General features: G+C 35.5%; 1 protein-coding gene and 1 long non-coding RNA gene across 4 annotated transcripts in view; both read left to right on the forward strand.

Moving 5' to 3' along the window:
- Window positions 1-3,809: 3,809 nt before the first annotated feature.
- LOC125503876 lies at window positions 3,810-4,267 on the forward strand. Its single transcript, XR_007281129.1, has 2 exons — window positions 3,810-4,027; window positions 4,101-4,267. It is a non-coding gene; the product is annotated as an uncharacterized LOC125503876 (long non-coding RNA).
- Window positions 4,268-5,122: 855 nt separating this feature from the next.
- Window positions 5,123-17,169, forward strand: part of LOC109542527 — a 48,093-nt gene continuing 36,046 nt past the window's right edge. For all 3 annotated transcript variants that reach the window (XM_048665206.1, XM_019911781.2, XM_048665207.1), the window contains exons 1-2: window positions 5,123-5,313; window positions 11,038-11,132. The gene's annotated coding sequence lies outside the window, so the exon portion shown is untranslated. The remainder of the gene's footprint in view (window positions 5,314-11,037; window positions 11,133-17,169) is intronic.

Here is a 17,169-nt window from a genome sequence, read left to right on the forward strand (position 1 = left end):
AATACATCTTTCAAATTTGTTCAATTCCCCGTTATGTTAGAAGATATAGAAACATCTGATAATCAAAACGAAAAGTTGACGCTATATCACACTACGAAAACCTGTCATAGAGGTATCAACGAGATAATGGTTTCCTTAACTCTAAGATTCTATTGGCCCAAAATGATCCACGATATCGAACAGTTCGTGAACTCATGCGAAATATGTCAGAAAAACAAATACGATTCTAATCCCCCCATAATTAAATTTAAGTTAACACCTACAACATCTAGGCCGTTCGAACAAATTCACGCTTTTGAACAGTTGTAAGTAAACAGCTGACACTTATAGGATTGAAAAAGAAGCATTTCTCACCATTATTGACGCATTTTCAAGCTACGGTCAAGCTTACCTTTTGAAGACTCTAACAGGGACGTCAGTAGTAGAAAACCTGTTAAATTTCGTTACCAACCACGGACTACCGTTAAAAATCACGTATGACCAAGGATCAGAATTGAAAAATAAAGACTAGAAAACTTCTGTAAATTATACAAAATCGAATTGCACTACGGAACATCAAAAAACAGTAATTCTAATTCACCAGTCGAGAGATTTCACTCTACATTGATTGAACACTATCGATGTCTTAAATCAAAAAATATACGATACACACCGGAGCAATTGATTTGGAGTGTGGAGGAGTGAACATGAAGGAATTGAGATCGAGTATGACAAGGGGAAAACAGACCATGCGAAAAGTGAGAAATAAACAAGGAAAGGAACAGTAGTGTATGAAGAGTAGGAGATCGTGACCAACATTCAAAGCWTCTACCGAAAGCTCTACAGACAGGAAATTACAGACACAGGTTACCAGAGAGWTAACAGAGTACAAATTCTAAAWGCGGGATCGGAAGAAATACCGGAGATCGACMCATCCCAACTAGAGCAGGCAGTGAGATCTATGGACAACCGCAAGGCTCCAGGATAAGATCGCATTACAGCAGAAATGCTGAAAGAASGARGAGCAACACTGAAAAAAGCAATTCTCATCCTGTTCAATRAGTGTCTGGAGGAGGGCCGCATCCCACAAGCATAGAGAAACGCCGAGGTCAAAATCCTATTAAAGAAAGGAGACTGTAGAAACATCGGCAAGGTATTTAGCAAGATTCTGACCAGACGCTTGAGTAAAAAACTAGACTTTTAGCAATCCATAGATCAAGTGGGATTCGGAAAAGTATTTAGGACCACCGACCATATCCAGACTGTCCGGACACTGATGGAGAAATGTAAGGAATACATTGTCCCTCTTCACCTTGGGCTCGGCGACTATCAAAAGGTATTGACTCGGTAGAAGAATGGGCAGTACTAAATGAATCGGATAAGGCTAGGGTCCTAAATCTCCAATAAGATCCCCAAAAGTTTTCACCTTGGCTTTGGAAGGAGTTTTCAAGACCTTGAATTGGGAGTTAAAAGGTATTAACCTTGACGGAAGGTACTTGCTCACCAACATGTTAAACGAGCTAACAGAAGCATCACAAGCAGTGGGGCTTCAGATAAACTTAGGTAAAGCCAAGATCTTCAGTTCTTATAACACCCAGGCCATCCTAGAAAACATTAATATTAAAACAGTGACTGAACAAAAATAGTTCGGGAGTGAAAACCAAACGATGGATATTGCAAGAATGATGCGCCTCACCTGGGYAAAGTAAGGTAACCTCTCTCACATCCTAAGAAATTTTAAAACTGCAGTTAATCTAAAGCGGACTAAGGTGTTCGAGAAATGTATTCTACCGGTCATGACGTAGGGCCTTGAGACTATGACTTTCACACAAAAAAGTGCCAATCGCCTGAGAGTGTGTCAGAGAGCCATCAAACGTTCAATTCTGGATACTAGGCCTTAGGGACAGAATAAGGAACGATGAGATCAGGAGAAGGACGGGAATCTCATGAGTCATGGAAATAGTGGCACGGAATAAGTGAAGATGGGTTGGACATGTGGCGAGGGTCGATGTCAAGTGGACCTGGTCATCCTCCAATGACGATCTAGGGAAACAAAAAGAAGTGTTGGACGACCCCAGACGATAGTCGTGGGTGTCAATCCGTCAGGAGTTCGAAAAACGGATTTCGCCCTCGTATCGAGCAACATTTTTTATTCGAATGAAAAACATAACACGAATTATAAGTTATAATAAATAAAAATAGCCAAAAATAAAGCCGTCAACGGAATATTTAACATTTGTCAATGTCAATGCCATTTTTTAAATAGTCACGTTTTGACGTTTGTAATTTTACAAAAGCGTACTTTTGTAAGCATATACAATGTTGAAAATTCAAGTGCTGCTTTCAAGGTTCAAGGGTATGTATTTATAAGGTGCATATTTTGCATAAAATTTGCGATCTTTAAAAAAATCGTGTTTTGCTTGTGGCAACATCGGCGAGCGCAGAAAAATAGACCATTTGAACGACTTTGAGGCTCAACTTGTAACAAAGTTATAATTTAGAAATTGTAAGTAAACTTTAAATTATAATTAACAGTTTTCAATAAACCTACGTAATTAATTAAAACAGAATATCGGTTACTTTTTAATAAAAATACTTCAAAAAATATAATGACATTGACAGATTCAATTTGTCACATTTACTTTTGCGCACATGTGCATAAAAATCCGTGAGTAAAAGTAAAACAAATGAACAGTAAAGAAAACTGCATCATCGCTTCTGATCGAAAAATGGCAGTTTTAGATTCATTCGAATAAAAAATCATTTTTATTTCATGCAAAATATGCAACTTATACAAACACTGGAGCCTTGAAAGAAACACTTGCATTTTCAACTCACTGTTTCACTTTTATTTGCTTACAAAAGTACGCTTTTTTTAAATAACAAACGCCAAAACATGACAATTTCAAAAATGGCATTGACATCAAATTTTAAATATGAAGTTGACGTCTTTTATTTTTGGCTACTTTTATTTATTATAACTTATGATTCGTGTTATGTCATTTATTTGAATAAAAAATATTGTTCGACACGAGGGCGAAAATCCGTTTTTCGAACTCCTGACTCTCGGACTCCTGACGGTCAAACGCCGTCGTCGATCGGAACACTTCTTCGCCCTTGTATCGAAAACTACTATTTTGAATGGAAGTTTTTTTAAAAGCATTTCCGACATTTAACCGAAAATATTGTAGTTGCTAAAAATATGAAGAATCGGTAAGTTCCTTCGGAAGTTTGAGATGATGGAAAATATGCGCAAAAGATCTCAATACCTTCCCATGTGTGGTGCATGTTACAAGAAAACACAGCGCTTGCAGTTCTCAAATGAGTTTTCCAAAAGTCGGCGGTTTTGCACATGAAAGTGCCTTTGAATCTCAGAACAGCTGATGGCAATAATTGAGACGCCAATTTATTTAAAAAATTCTCACATATTCGCGCTTTCTCAACCAGGTTTAGCGAAACAATTGCAAAACATTTTGATCAATCAAATATTTTCACACGCAAGCGTCACGCTAGATTCATACACATCACCCAGAGGAATGCTAATATTTAAAAACTTCGATGACATTATTTTAAGTAGTTTACTACAAGGTGATTCAACATTGATCAATTTCCATATAAAAGCGAAGAAACCACACGAATTTTTATTCAATTGAGGAAGTGCCTGCACTTCATTAAATGCCATTTGAACATTATGCAACGATCATCATCAAAGTCATGGATGTATGTGGACTTTTGAACGCAATTGAAATGTCGAAGAGTTCATTAATCATCCGATCGCTTGAGAGACTCCCATGTAATGTTATCTTGTAATTTCAGGCAAGTACACTTTACATTATATTATGCTGATAAATTTCTAATTGTACTTTAAGTAATGTTTAATTGAAGTTTATTTAGTTCTGCTGGTCAAATTAAAATTCAACATTGATTTAACAAGTTAATGGTAATTTAGTTTCAATTTACCCACAAGTAGGCACCAGAAACAGCAAGTAATGTGAAATGGTTAATACAACATTTGCGTTGCTTACACGATTAGTCCAAATTGTGCAGGGTGATGACCACATTAGCCAGCTTATAAAGTTCAATTTTGAGTAATTTTTTTCTTATCTAATTTGCTCCATTAGGTACCAGAATCCGAAAACCAACAGACCATAAAGGATTACATTCAGGAAAGGAAGAGTAATTGTATAATAGATGTGGAACGCAAGGAAGCATGCAGTGGTAAGCGTGTTCTTGCACTCTTCGTTTAATAACACCAGATGGGAGATTGAATAAACCATTTTCTACTAGATGATGGTAATTTGTTGCGTTTGTTTTTTCCTCTTCGCCCGATCTCAATGGTGGCTTGACACGAAACGATCAGCGCATGAAAATGAAAAATGTCACTCTTCTGGTATCAATAGTTGCCGATGCAATGGGAAAAAGTGAAAGTGCATTTATCACTTGATAATATGCGGTCATTTGCATGATGCGAAGGTGTCTGCACGGAAAATACCAACGCGGAAAAGTTTTGAAAATTCTCAGCTAGAAAACATCGCAATTTCTTAATTCGGCTTGAAACGGTATAATCGATGAAGTGCTAATTAGAAAAAAAACCCAATGGAAAAAATGGTACTTGAGGTCAACATCGAGCTAATGATGAACATTCGTTCGCTTTCCAGTAATGGTTAGTTTTATTTAAGATTAATCACCTTTTCATCCTGGGCGAAATACGGACATTTTTTAAATTAGCAATTATAAGTTGCCCGTTTAATGCGCCAAAATCCTGAAATTTTGAATGGAAAACCTTTCGGTGGATGATTTTATTCAGCGGTGTAGAAGACGAAGGATGTTATTCTTCAAAAGAGGGAAAGTCGAAAAATTCCCGGTTATTCAAAACCATCAAACCCCTCTGGAAAAGATCCAAACGAAGAAAATGTCTGTTTATCGACAATGAAAATGCAACAAAGCAAACAGTTCTCCCTACATTAGTCTGCCAACGATTCAAAGTAAATTTGAAGGGAAAAAGGTTTGTTGCTCAAAAAAAAAACCAAGGAAAGTCGAAAACTCGGCTCACCATCAACACGGTCCATGGTGCACACATTGAGTATGCTGGGTAGGTAAAATGGTATTCTCTTCAGCACGCCCCACCTCATATTCGAACAGGTGAACCCGGGTTACCTGTGGTTCGTTCAGTCCGCTAGTGAATACAGACAAGTGGCGAATCGATCGTTAGAAAAAAAACTGAAACCGACTTTGTGTGCTTTTTCAGTGCTTTGTGCTTATTGGCCGCGAAATTGACTGGAATTGTGGATTTTATTACCATTTGGATTAGGGCTTTTGTCGGCTGATTTGCTGGTTAGTTTTTTCATTTTTTTTTTAATTTTGATATTGTTGCTGATAAAATTGTTCTATGAGTTTTTATGAGTGGTGTAATTAGAATTAACAGAAAACAATGCGAAAATTGGAGAAACTGCCAAACTCAAAGTGTTTTTGAAGTAGTTTTTTGGTGATATTTTTTGAAAGTATGAAAATTTAATTTTTTTTTTAATTTACGGCTTTTGCAAGTTTCTAGATTTTTACGTAAATTTGGTATTTAACGACTTTATCACTCCCTCTAATTACTCACTTAGACGCTTACTTAACAATTATCTTAGAACAATTGCAGTAGAACAATGCCTGGCATTCATCACATTTATCACTTCTCGACAAAAAATCAATGGTTTTTAGCAATTTCCTAGATAACCACAGTCTATTGTTAGGTGAATTTATAAAAATTTCCTTTTTTTCACTTGCTAACCTTACCAGTCAATAAAGCTTTGCAGTGTTAAAACCCCAATAAGGCCATTCCGCACTCAAGGCTACTTTGAGCAATAACCAATCGATATCTTCGATCTCTGATCGAAATATGAGTAATAATTTTAATTAGCAGCGTTGCCTGAAATGAGCATTAATCAGCCAGCATATAAAGGGTAAAAATCGATATTTCAGATGAATATCTCTAATTGGTGATTTGGTTGATAGCAGGCAAGTTATAATGGAAATTAACGCAAAAAATAATTGAATAATTCTTCATTCCCTTCACGAGTTGAATTTAATTCGAATTTCTACTGGTGCACTAATGATAAAATAAGACACTGAAATCCTTCCTGCATTAATTCGAGCACAGATGTGAAAAACAAAAGCGATTTGCCAATTCACTCGAGCTAATAATCTGTGAAAGTCACCGAGAAAAAGTAAGCGCGCCAATATTACTCAAAATGGCCATTTCCTAATCAATATAAGTCTTTATGCAATTAGTCGTATGCTCACGTCCAAGAATGTTTATTTAAAAAAAAGCGTCTTAAAGTGTGAAATCGATAGTGTACGTTACCACATTATTGCTCCAAGTGGACGAATGTTGGAGAAGAAAGTGGCTGCAAAGTCTGGCGATTATTAGTTGAACAAATCACTTAACTACTTAGAATTCACAAGCGCTAATTAAAGTTTGCCACTAATTTCCAATAGGCTTGAATGTTAATTTGATCATCTCCGCAATCTGCTACTTTCATATCAAGCAAAGCATTCGCCCAATTCTAGGTTGCCGTAGAATTGACTGAAATATTCTTTAAGTGGATTTGATAAACATCGATTTCGAAAAATAAATTTATTTAGAATACGCCAGTTTGAACGAGAAGTTACAAGGCTTGAAAATGTGTGGAAAGTTTAGTGCTGCTGGACTGAATAATTGTTATTGAAGTTTTCATGGCTCTAACATTCATAATGCTCTATATGCTGTGAAACTTGTAAATGATTTTGCGTCCTATTTGGAAAGTTACGAATGTTGGAAAGAGAAGCAATTGTAGATGTGTGGAAACCATCAATTTGCGTCGATAACTGGATATTTGTGAAAAGTCACAACAATCGAGGATGTGAGTCAAGTGCTTCCCATTCAAAGATCTTCTATATTCTATAAAACTTTGAAGTGACTTGTCACCTTATTTGCGACATTACGACCTCCCTAAGCAAGGGCTCAAGCAGCGTTGAAGCGACCGCTTTACCTCTAGAAGCTCTCTGAAAAAGTTTTCAGAAATTTACTCAAATTTTTCGGAAAATTAACACTAATTTATCTTTTATATGCGCTAAAATGGTTCGCCATATTTTAGAAGTTACGGACATTGGAAGCAAATGCCAACAAATCCTGCTTTAACTAACGTCAACTTTCTTTGCCAAGGATCAGGCTCAACTTTTTTCGGAGTTTTTCGATCAAGCCACTAAAAACCTTAATGCTTAAACCAGGCCAAAAATTACCTCATAACCAATTTTGCTGGTTCCATATAATTCACTTTCTTTTGATACGGATAATATGAATTTGCAGGTCTAGCAGCTGAATTAATTAAAGTTACGCAAAGAAAGGAATGAAGTCTTTGCGATTATTTAAGCGGCGTTTTTCGGTTCGCAGGTTCCGCATCCTGTTCGAAAAACTCACAATGTCGCTGCAGCAATGTCAGGGTCAGTCAAAGGCGGTTCATTCAATTTCAGTCTATTTCTGCTAATGACTCATTGCCGAAAAATTTTTAATTGTATGCGTGTGGTTCTTCTCTTGGGCTGGACCTTCTAGATAAGAGCACCGAGCAACAACATTTTCTTTTAGCTAGTCGGTTCCGAGCCATTAGAAAGCTTCACGCAAGTTGCCCGATTAGAGCTGAAATAATTCCAGATTAGCGTACAAGGATTTATGTTCGTACGTTTACGGCCAAAGTAAATAATTATCATCATTAAAGATTACAACAAACTGCTTAAAATGTAAAGCCTGTTTTACAATTACCGATTTTCACTAATTGTAGGTTATTTAACTGAGCGACAAAGAAAATGGAAATGAGACCGAAGGGATAACTTTTCCATCAAAAATCGCACTTTCACATTTGGGGTTTTCAGCTCGACGGCATCTTTTCGCTCTCAATATGCAAGTGATAGAGTATGTAATACGGGTATAAGTGAGAGATCGTGCTCGATCGAAGGCGCTCAAAAATGGCTCAAAAGTGGAAATGTTCGATTTCTCGGATCTCGAAGCGTTTTTTAAGAGCTGGTTGCATTCCTCGCTTCTTTGTGATAAACTGGATATAGAAATTTGAGGCATTTAAGAAACTACTTTTTTTTTAATTGGCTTTAATCTCTTAAGAAATTTTCGATAAAAATTCAAAAATTTCACATGCGTGTTTTTCGAGTTTGGTAGATGGCTTGCGATCTACCTAGGAAGCTCCCCAATATGCATATCTAAAATGTTTGAGTCTATGATAAGGAAAATATCGTCGGTTAAAGATCGTAAATGTCCCAAAACCGATTAAAAAAGACCAAAAATATGGATTGCAAGCTTTTAGCGGATTTTCCAATGAGTTCGTTACATTTCCCGAAGTGGAATAAAAATGACTTCGAAAAGTTTTAAGTGAATTGACATTGCTTCAAAAAATCGGCCTCCAACCCTAATGAAATTTTCGGGCAAAAATGAAAATTTTACATGCAGTTTTATCGGGCGCAATGGAATGCTTTCGGTATAAGAAACGCACGGCACGTCTAATATGCACATATAAAGTATTCTAGTCGATTATAAGTAAAACATCGTCGATTAAATATTTTGAATGCTGAAAAAATGCTTAAATATAAATGGTCTAGCTTGTCTAGCTGGCATTTTGAAAGAATTGAAATTTTTTTACTCCGCCATTATTAAATTTGAATTCAAAAAGAAAAATTTCACATGCGTATTTTTTGCACTCAATCGAATGCATTCGACGTAAGAAACTCCCCAATATGCATATTTGAAGTCTTTTAGCGTATAATAAGAAAAATATCGTCGGCTGAGTTTGTAAACGCTCAAAAACTTTTTCAAAATGGGCAAAAATATTGATTTTTGCGAATCTGAATTCCAGTGTATTGTTTAACTAGTTCATTGCATTTCTCGCTTCTTTGAGATGAAAATAAAGTGCACTTCGAGGCATTTTGAGATAGCTGATATTTTTCACAAATCTACCTCCACCCTTAGGAAATATTCAGTCAAAAATAAGTTTCACATTCGCGCTTTTTGGGCTCAAGCGATTGCATTCGCCGTAAGAAACTCGCCAATATGCACAAATAAATTCTTTTAGTCCATAATAAGGAAAATATCGTCAGTTAACGTTCGTTAACGCACAGAGACCGTTCAAAAAATGCCAAAATTTCGTTTTTTTTATCTGAAGTTTCTAGCGTGATTTTCAACGAGCTCGTTGCATTTTCCGCTTCGGCAAGATTAAAATGATGTGGAATTCAAGGCATTTTGAGATAATTTATATTTAAGAAAAAATCGACTTCTCGGCTTAGGAAATTTTCGGTCAAGAATCAAAATTTTACATACATGTTTTTCGACTTCAATAGATTGTTTGCGACCTAAGAAACCACCCAATGTACACATAAAAAGTATTCTAGTCGATTAATAGTAAAACATCTGCAATTAAAAATTTTGAATGGTGAAACACCGTTCAAAACGGCGTAAAATGTAAGTTTTTTGAACCTGAAGTGTTTTTCAATCAGTCCATTGCATTTCTCACTTGCTTGAGGTGAAAATGATGTAGAAGTTGGGGTATTTTGAGATAATTGAAATTTTTTGACTCCCGTCCTTATGATATTTTGGTTCAAAAATAAATATTTCGCATTCGTGCTTTTTGCGCTCAATCGATTGCATTCGACACAAGAAACTCCCCAATATGCATATTTCAAGTGTGTAAACATGTCGATTTTTGCGAATCTTAAACTTATAGTTTATTTTTCAATTAGCTCGTTGCATTTCTCGCTTCCTTTAGATGAAAATAAAATGGAATTCAGGGCATTTTGAGATAGTTAATATTTTTCAAAAATCTACCTCCATCCTTAATAATAAAAATTTCACATTGCCGGTATGCCGGTATAAAAGGTTTAGTCTGGAATAAGCAAAATACTGACGGACAAAGTTCGTTAACGCACGGTTTTCCGCTTCGGTAAGATTAAAATGATGTGGAATTGAATGCATTTCGAGAGAATTTATATTTTTTCAAGAAATCGACCTCGCCGGTTTGGAAATTTTCGGTCAGAAATCACATTCACATGCATGTTCCCCATTGTACACATAAAAAGTATTCTAGTCGATTATAAGTAAAACATCGTCAATTAAAGATTTCGAAAGCTGGAAAACTGTTCAAAAAAGGCTGAAAATGTAGGTTTTTGAATCTGACACGTTAGCGTGTTTTTCAACCCGTCCATTGCATTTCTCACTTCCTTGAAAAATGTGTCTTCCTTGTGGAATTCAATGCATTTATAGATATTAACTATTTTTTCAAAAAATTTACCTCTACCGGTAGGAAATTTTCAGTCAAAAATCAAAACTTTACATTCGTATGTTTTTCCAGTTCAAGGGATTGTTTGCGAGCTAAGAAGATTCCCAATCTACCCATTAAAGTGTTTGAAAGTTGTCGGTTAAATATTAAAAGCGCGAAAAACCACTTAGCATTGACCGATAAGGTATAATCTGAAGCTTCTACCGTGTTTTTTAACAAATTCGTTGCTTCCTATTACTTTTTTGGAAAAATCATGCATTGTTTAAACTTTTCAACGCGATTTGAATTTTTCCCAAAAATGCCATCTACTGACCAAAAATGTACAGAAAAATCAGTTCATCCTGTAATTCAAGAAACCATATAAATATTAGGAAACCCATCGCAAACGTGGCTTTTGCCCGCATATTTGCCCAGTAAATTGTAGCTTAAACACTGGACGTCCGGTCGATGTTTTTTCTTTTTCGATCGTTAAAAAGCTGCGCCTGTTTGAGTCACAATGAGTGAACACGGACTTCTTCGGACAATAGTCACTATGCAAATAGATGTGAAGTATGGTATTTAAGCGGTGGAAGAGTGTGAAGGAAAAGATTGCTTAGATTGTTTCGGATTGATTGTTTTTGTAATTGAGTTTCAAGCAGGTGGTAAAGGCATTGTTATGGCACGTGCCCCAAAACCCCGGTTGTTCCGTTTTCCATCCGAAAAAATCAAAAAATAGTCTGGTTTTTAGCATCAATATTTATGCACCGTTTTTCGGTTTCAGATTGCACCGAATTGATCGAAGAAACCCAGCATTGGTAATGGATAAATCTGGTTTCTAGTTCAAACAGAAAGCCACGAGATTTATTAACACCACAGGTAAGCATCGCTTGGTGATTTCGAATAAAAATGGCACCATCCAAGCTCGCTTATTGATTGGGCAAATAAAACCGACGGTGAAGATTATTATTATTGATTGTGCTGCTTCTTTTTTTCGGGTACGCGTTGTTGACCGCTTTCTCATACAACCTGACGTTGGTTCCAATTAGCGGCCGTTATATACTGTTTTTTTTCCATTAATGTAAACTGCCGCTTCAGTGTGAATTGCGTTGGATTTTTTATGCGAACAACAGCCTCCAAACCCAGGAAGATTGCAAAGTATTCAAAAGCAAAAAAAAAACACATTTTTAAATGATAATTCCCACATCCTTACCTGCCTTGAACTACTGCCATTTAACTGCATGTTCCATTTGAGTTGTTATTATTAATAATAATTACGTTACATTACCGTTTGATTTATTATTAGCGCGAAGATATTCATATTGATGCTTCATTACTAGGCAATAATTGATCTATATGGATGTAGGTTGTAATTGCTTCCTGAAGAATTTCATGAATATTCGCGTTTTTTGCTTTGACTGTTTTCCTGTTCATGTCTCAAAAACCTTTGCAAACATTAATTACCCAAGGCTATAATTTACTCAGAAATCTATTAAAAGCTCTTCGTCTACAATTTCGGCTGAATGTTTTAGTCATATTCGAGTCTAATGAATGGTTGATCTTCGTTCACAATCTTCCAGCGGAAATCGCTTATAAGAACCAGTTTTCAAATAAAGGAACCATTAGAGAGGGTACGGAAGGACAACACGTTTTCAGCGGCTTTGTCATTGAAACTTAAGGATAAAGCTGTTGAACCAACGAAAAAATATTCTATCAATATGACCAAGTGGTTTCGGGAAAAAAACCTGAGTCATGGTTATTAATTATGGAAAATTGGACCTAAAATCTGACTGCGATTTTTTGCACTTTTAGCTTCATTAAACCATAGTTTTCTCAACAAGGCAGGTTCAGCAGCTTAATTACGACCTCACTAGTCTTTCTTGTTTATTGCATGGAAAAATCACTTCCGCTTTGTAATTTGTCGACCAGACACACACCCAGATATACTGAGATTGTGGGAGTTTTTTCTTATTTAGTCTATAACTTGCGACCTTAAGCGTTCCTAGTTGAGGTCGACTGAGTTTTACGCTTTCGAATAGTGAGGAAATCGAATAGCTTAATGCAAGCTGTATTATTATTATTTATTGTTGTTTTTCAACACTATATGCATTGCACAACGCCTCAAGAAAAAGCTGTGATTGATTTAAATTAAATTAAAAATTTTAAACTTAAAAGACATCCATTATTGTTGTATGAACAAACGTTAATCCTCGTCTAATAAAAACCCGACTGTTCTTAGCTATGAAATTATTCTTACGCCCATTCTTCGTTGTTTTAAGCGCCTTTTTCCTGCATATTTCAATACGAAACCGTATGGCAAAAGCTCAATATGGAAAGTGGTATATGCGAGCGGACGTCCTTCAACCGCTTGTACAGACTCCATTCATAAACATTATTTCTTTTTTGTTATTTATTCGACACGTCATTGGATATTTTACAACGGTTCTAGCAATAGTCACCAACGCTCTTTCGTTCAATCACGAACCGCGTTCGATTTTGATTTTTGCACAAACCCAGTGTTACTATAAGCAGCTTTGCCTGAGTCATGGAGTGCAAACCAGTAGGAAAAATCCTCTAATAAATATCATATAAAAATGCACTGTGCAAGGACGTAAAAACTCGTGTCGTTATTGCTAGGCTTCAAGCATACAAATGGCTGTTGGGGGTTTTCCAATTCGAAACATGATTCAAAAAGGAACTAATTACACATTAATGTTTCAGTGATTCATTTCGTCAAACAGTAGCTTAAACAGTTTTCCTCCACAATCGCTTTTTTTCTTAAACATTTTACCGTTTGATTGTTCATAAAAACCTGCTGAATTGCGCACTCCTATTAACGGTTTTTTCTAAGTTTGCCTAAGAACAAAGTATCTGCATACAGCATACATAATTGTTGGATATGCATATTGCGAACATAGCGATTGCGACAATACGCCTACTAACCTTTAGATCGAAAGTTATGGTGTTTTGCTCTTTGGTGCCATTGAAACGCATACATAAAGCTAATTTAGTTTATACACAATGCAAAGCATCTATTTGCTAAATATGTGAAAAGCAACCTGTTGGAACCACAAACATAGAATATGTCCGGCATATTTATGTAAAGATAATGGCTGGCTCAAGTATTCAGATGTTGATGAGTTCGCATTAACAAATAACCTTTTTACAAATTAAATGGCAGTAAAGTTCAGCTAACATTGATGTACGTTATACAGGGTGTCCAAATTCCAAAAGTTTGGCAACGAAGGGTCATCAGGGCCCAGATTGATGAAGAGAAGTTAATACACCAGAAACTTGAAATTGCTTGTGATAAAGACTGTGCGTTCTTCGCCAGATTGTTTCTTCAACTCAGAAACTTATTTTCTTAAACCGGAATATGCCTTTATTCCGGTTCCAGGAGTTTGTGCGTTTAGTAAGTATTTTTCTTTCTAATATGGATATACAGGGTAGCCATTTTCTGAACCTTTGTATGGGTAACTTCTACATTTTTAAAGATAGAGAATCCGTTAAATGGGCAAAATTGGGCAGAATTCGATTGCCTATTCATTACCGTTTTCAAAATTTAGGTACCCGACTTGGTTCCTGGAATATCCTGAAAAGACAAGAAATCAACACTTTTTTAATTATCATATAATTCGTAAACTGCTTAAAATAGAAAAAAAGTTACAATTGTCTTTGGTAGAACATTTTGCGTTGAATTCAATAAACTAGCACTCGTTGTCATAGTCAACTTGATTTACGAGATGAAAAATAAACGTATGTTTTTTTAAATGGTAATCATAGTTGGCTGTGGGACTTTTAAAATCTTTATTTTTTTCTGAATTTAAAGATATAACTGTTTGTAAGTTTTTCTCCTTTTGTTGGCGTAAAACTTCAAAAAAAGATAAAAAATGTGTAGTGGGCTATGGAAACAAGAACTATATTATCACACAAAGCACAAAACAAACATGAAATAATTAACAGACACAATCATGTTTACTGGGCTAATGAAAATCATCATCTAATTGAAAATAGGCGATATCAACGTGTTTTTTTTGTGAATGTGGTGAGGCATTTTTAGTGATAAAATTATTGGTCCATTATTTTATAATCACAATTTAAATACGGAAAGATATTTACACTTTTTACCAAATGAACTTGAAGACATGTTGAATAGTTTTCCGTTCGCATCGTATCGAAAATTGGCATATTTTCAACGTGATAGTGCATCTTCACACAACTCACGAGCTGAATGTGAAGATGCCAAAAAATGCCGATGCAAAATTTAAACGATTCATTATTGTTTTGTGCTGATAATATAGTTCTTGTTTCCATAGCCTACTACACATTTTTTATCTTCTTTTGAAGTTTTACGCCAACAAAAGGAGAAAAACATACAAACAGTTATATCGTTAAATTCAGAAAAAAATAAGTATTTTAAAAGGCCCAGAGCCAACTATGATTACCATCTAAAAAACCATAAGTTTATTTTTTATCTCGTAAATCAAGTTGACTATGATAACGAGTACTAGTTTATTGGATTCATACGCAAAAAGTGTTAACTTTTTTTCTATGTTAAGCAGTTTACGTAATAAATGATAATTAAGAAAGTGTTGATTTCTTGTATTTTCGGGATATTTCAGGAACCAAGTCGGGTACCTAAATTTTGAAAACGGTAATGAATAGGCAATCGATTTCTGCCCAATTTCGCCATTTAACGGATTTTCTATCTTAAAAATGTAGAAGTTACCCATACAAATATTCAGAAAATGGCCACCCTGTATATAGTAGGATTTTGTCTGTTCATTGCCAACACGTCCTTCCCGGAGGATGAGGTCCAGCATTCTCCATTCATCCCAGCGCTTGGGCGCTCTTCCGTGTGGTCTCCTTCCTACTGAATTGTTAATTTTTGCGTTTTTGACGAGTCTGTTTTTCTCTGTATCACTCATCTTCCTATGTCCAGTATACCGCATTGCATTCTGATGTCCTCACGTACCCTATCGTATAGAGTTTTGCCTTGTATGCTCCTTAAGGTCTTCATTTCAACTGTTCTCATCATTTGTAGTGTTCTGCTTGTATCTGGTCTTGTTTCTGCTGCTTGTATCTATGTTATTATACGTTTTACTGCCGTTTTATATATCTTTACTTTGCTTTCCGTATGTAGGTATTTGTTATCTGCTCCCCAATATTTGAAATAGTTTCCTTATTAGACGATCTGGGAGTCGATTTGCAGCTTGCAGCTTATCCGTTTCATTGATATTACTAAACATTCAGTCTTCTCAGTCTTCTCAGTGTTGATGAGCATATTTAGTTCTTTTGATTTGGTGTTGAAAGAATTGAGTAATCTTTGGAGCTTGTCTTAGGAATCTGCAATAAGAGCCGCCTCGTCAGCGTAGCATACAGCATGGAAGAAAGTACAGGGTTATTGATTGAACTTTATCCACCCCGTTTTAACATCTAATCGGAAATTTAGAACAAAATGTTACATACAAAAGTTGTAGATATAAACTTCTGATTTATTTTAAGATAGTACCAATAGATACAGGGTGTCTCAAATTGAAGCGATATACCAAACTTACCTTTTTTAAATGGAATGCCGTTCTTTTTATTGCATATTCGGGCTAATTTGTATTTTTAATATATTTGAAAATATCCAATGCCAAGCTTAACCTTAATTTTTGATACTCAAAATCGGTTTCCAAATTTAACTCGGATTTTTAAGGTCGACTGTTTATGCTCTTGCAATCGGTTTCATTGAATTTTAAAGCTTCGTAACCCCTCTACCGACCTATGTGATCGCCAGCTCAATCAAATTATTCGTTGAATTTTTGAATATTTTTTATAATTGAGTCATTGATCTGGCTAAAATCGGAAACTTATACTTTCTCATTATAGCATTCAAAAATTATTAACCGCATATATTCGCTATGTTTCGGTCTAACTAGAATCCATTCATCCTCATTTCCTGAATTTTTGGGAAGCATTTCAGTTAATGAGTACTACAATTTACCGATTACATGGAGTTAAATGGAATTTTTTGTCTTCCACTTTACCGAATCGATTTGACATGGAGTTGATTCGTATTTGTCTCAATACTAATTGGTGTCAATTTCAACCAATTCTAATGTCATTTGACAATTTTTGTAAATTCCCCTTCCATAAGGGCCTGCAAAAACTTTTTCGTCTTCCCACTGTAGCTCACATACGAGATTTTTTTTGAACCAACCAACATTGACTTGTCATGTATATTTTCCATATCTAACCACCTGTCAAGGAATAATTCGAAAATAATTTTTTTAAAAATTTTGCCAACAATTTTGGTGGGTTTAAGCCCTTGTGATTGTTTCGTTATCGTACTTTTTTTCTCGAAAACGAAGTTTGCTGTCGGCACTTCGATATTCTTTATAAAATCTCGGGCTCATCGAACTCGATCAATCGGGGTTTTTCCCAACTTTCCAGCTCTGATAGTTTTCGAGAAAATCTGGTTTAAAAAAAACTGCAAATATCCAACCAATGGTTACCAAAAGACCTGAACTGAATCTAATCAGTCCAATCCATCGGCACTCTCAAGATCCATAAAAAAGTTGGTATTCACTTTTTTTGTACATACTTTCCTGACTGTGTTTCAATTCCAAATCAAAATGAATTCCTGGGTTTCAGTCATTTATTGTCTCTATTTATCAATTAAAATACGTTTCGGTGTTTTCCACCATCATCAGTTTTTATGTGTAGCGTCAAGGCTTAAAGTAGCAACAACGCTACACGTAAACACTGATGATGGTGGAAAACACCGAAACGTATTTTAACTGATAAATGGAGACAATAAATGACTGAAACCCAGGAATTAATTTTGATTTGGAATTCACTTTTTTGCCACGATCGATAATAAGCGAGCAATTAACGATTTTCTAAATAATGCAAAATTTTGGAAAAAAAT

The sequence above is a fragment of the Dendroctonus ponderosae genome, unplaced genomic scaffold (assembly GCF_020466585.1).
Source record: "Dendroctonus ponderosae isolate FM_Combo_2020 unplaced genomic scaffold, Dpon_F_20191213v2 Dpon_F_20191213_3, whole genome shotgun sequence".
Classification (NCBI taxonomy): Eukaryota; Metazoa; Arthropoda; class Insecta; order Coleoptera; family Curculionidae; genus Dendroctonus; species Dendroctonus ponderosae.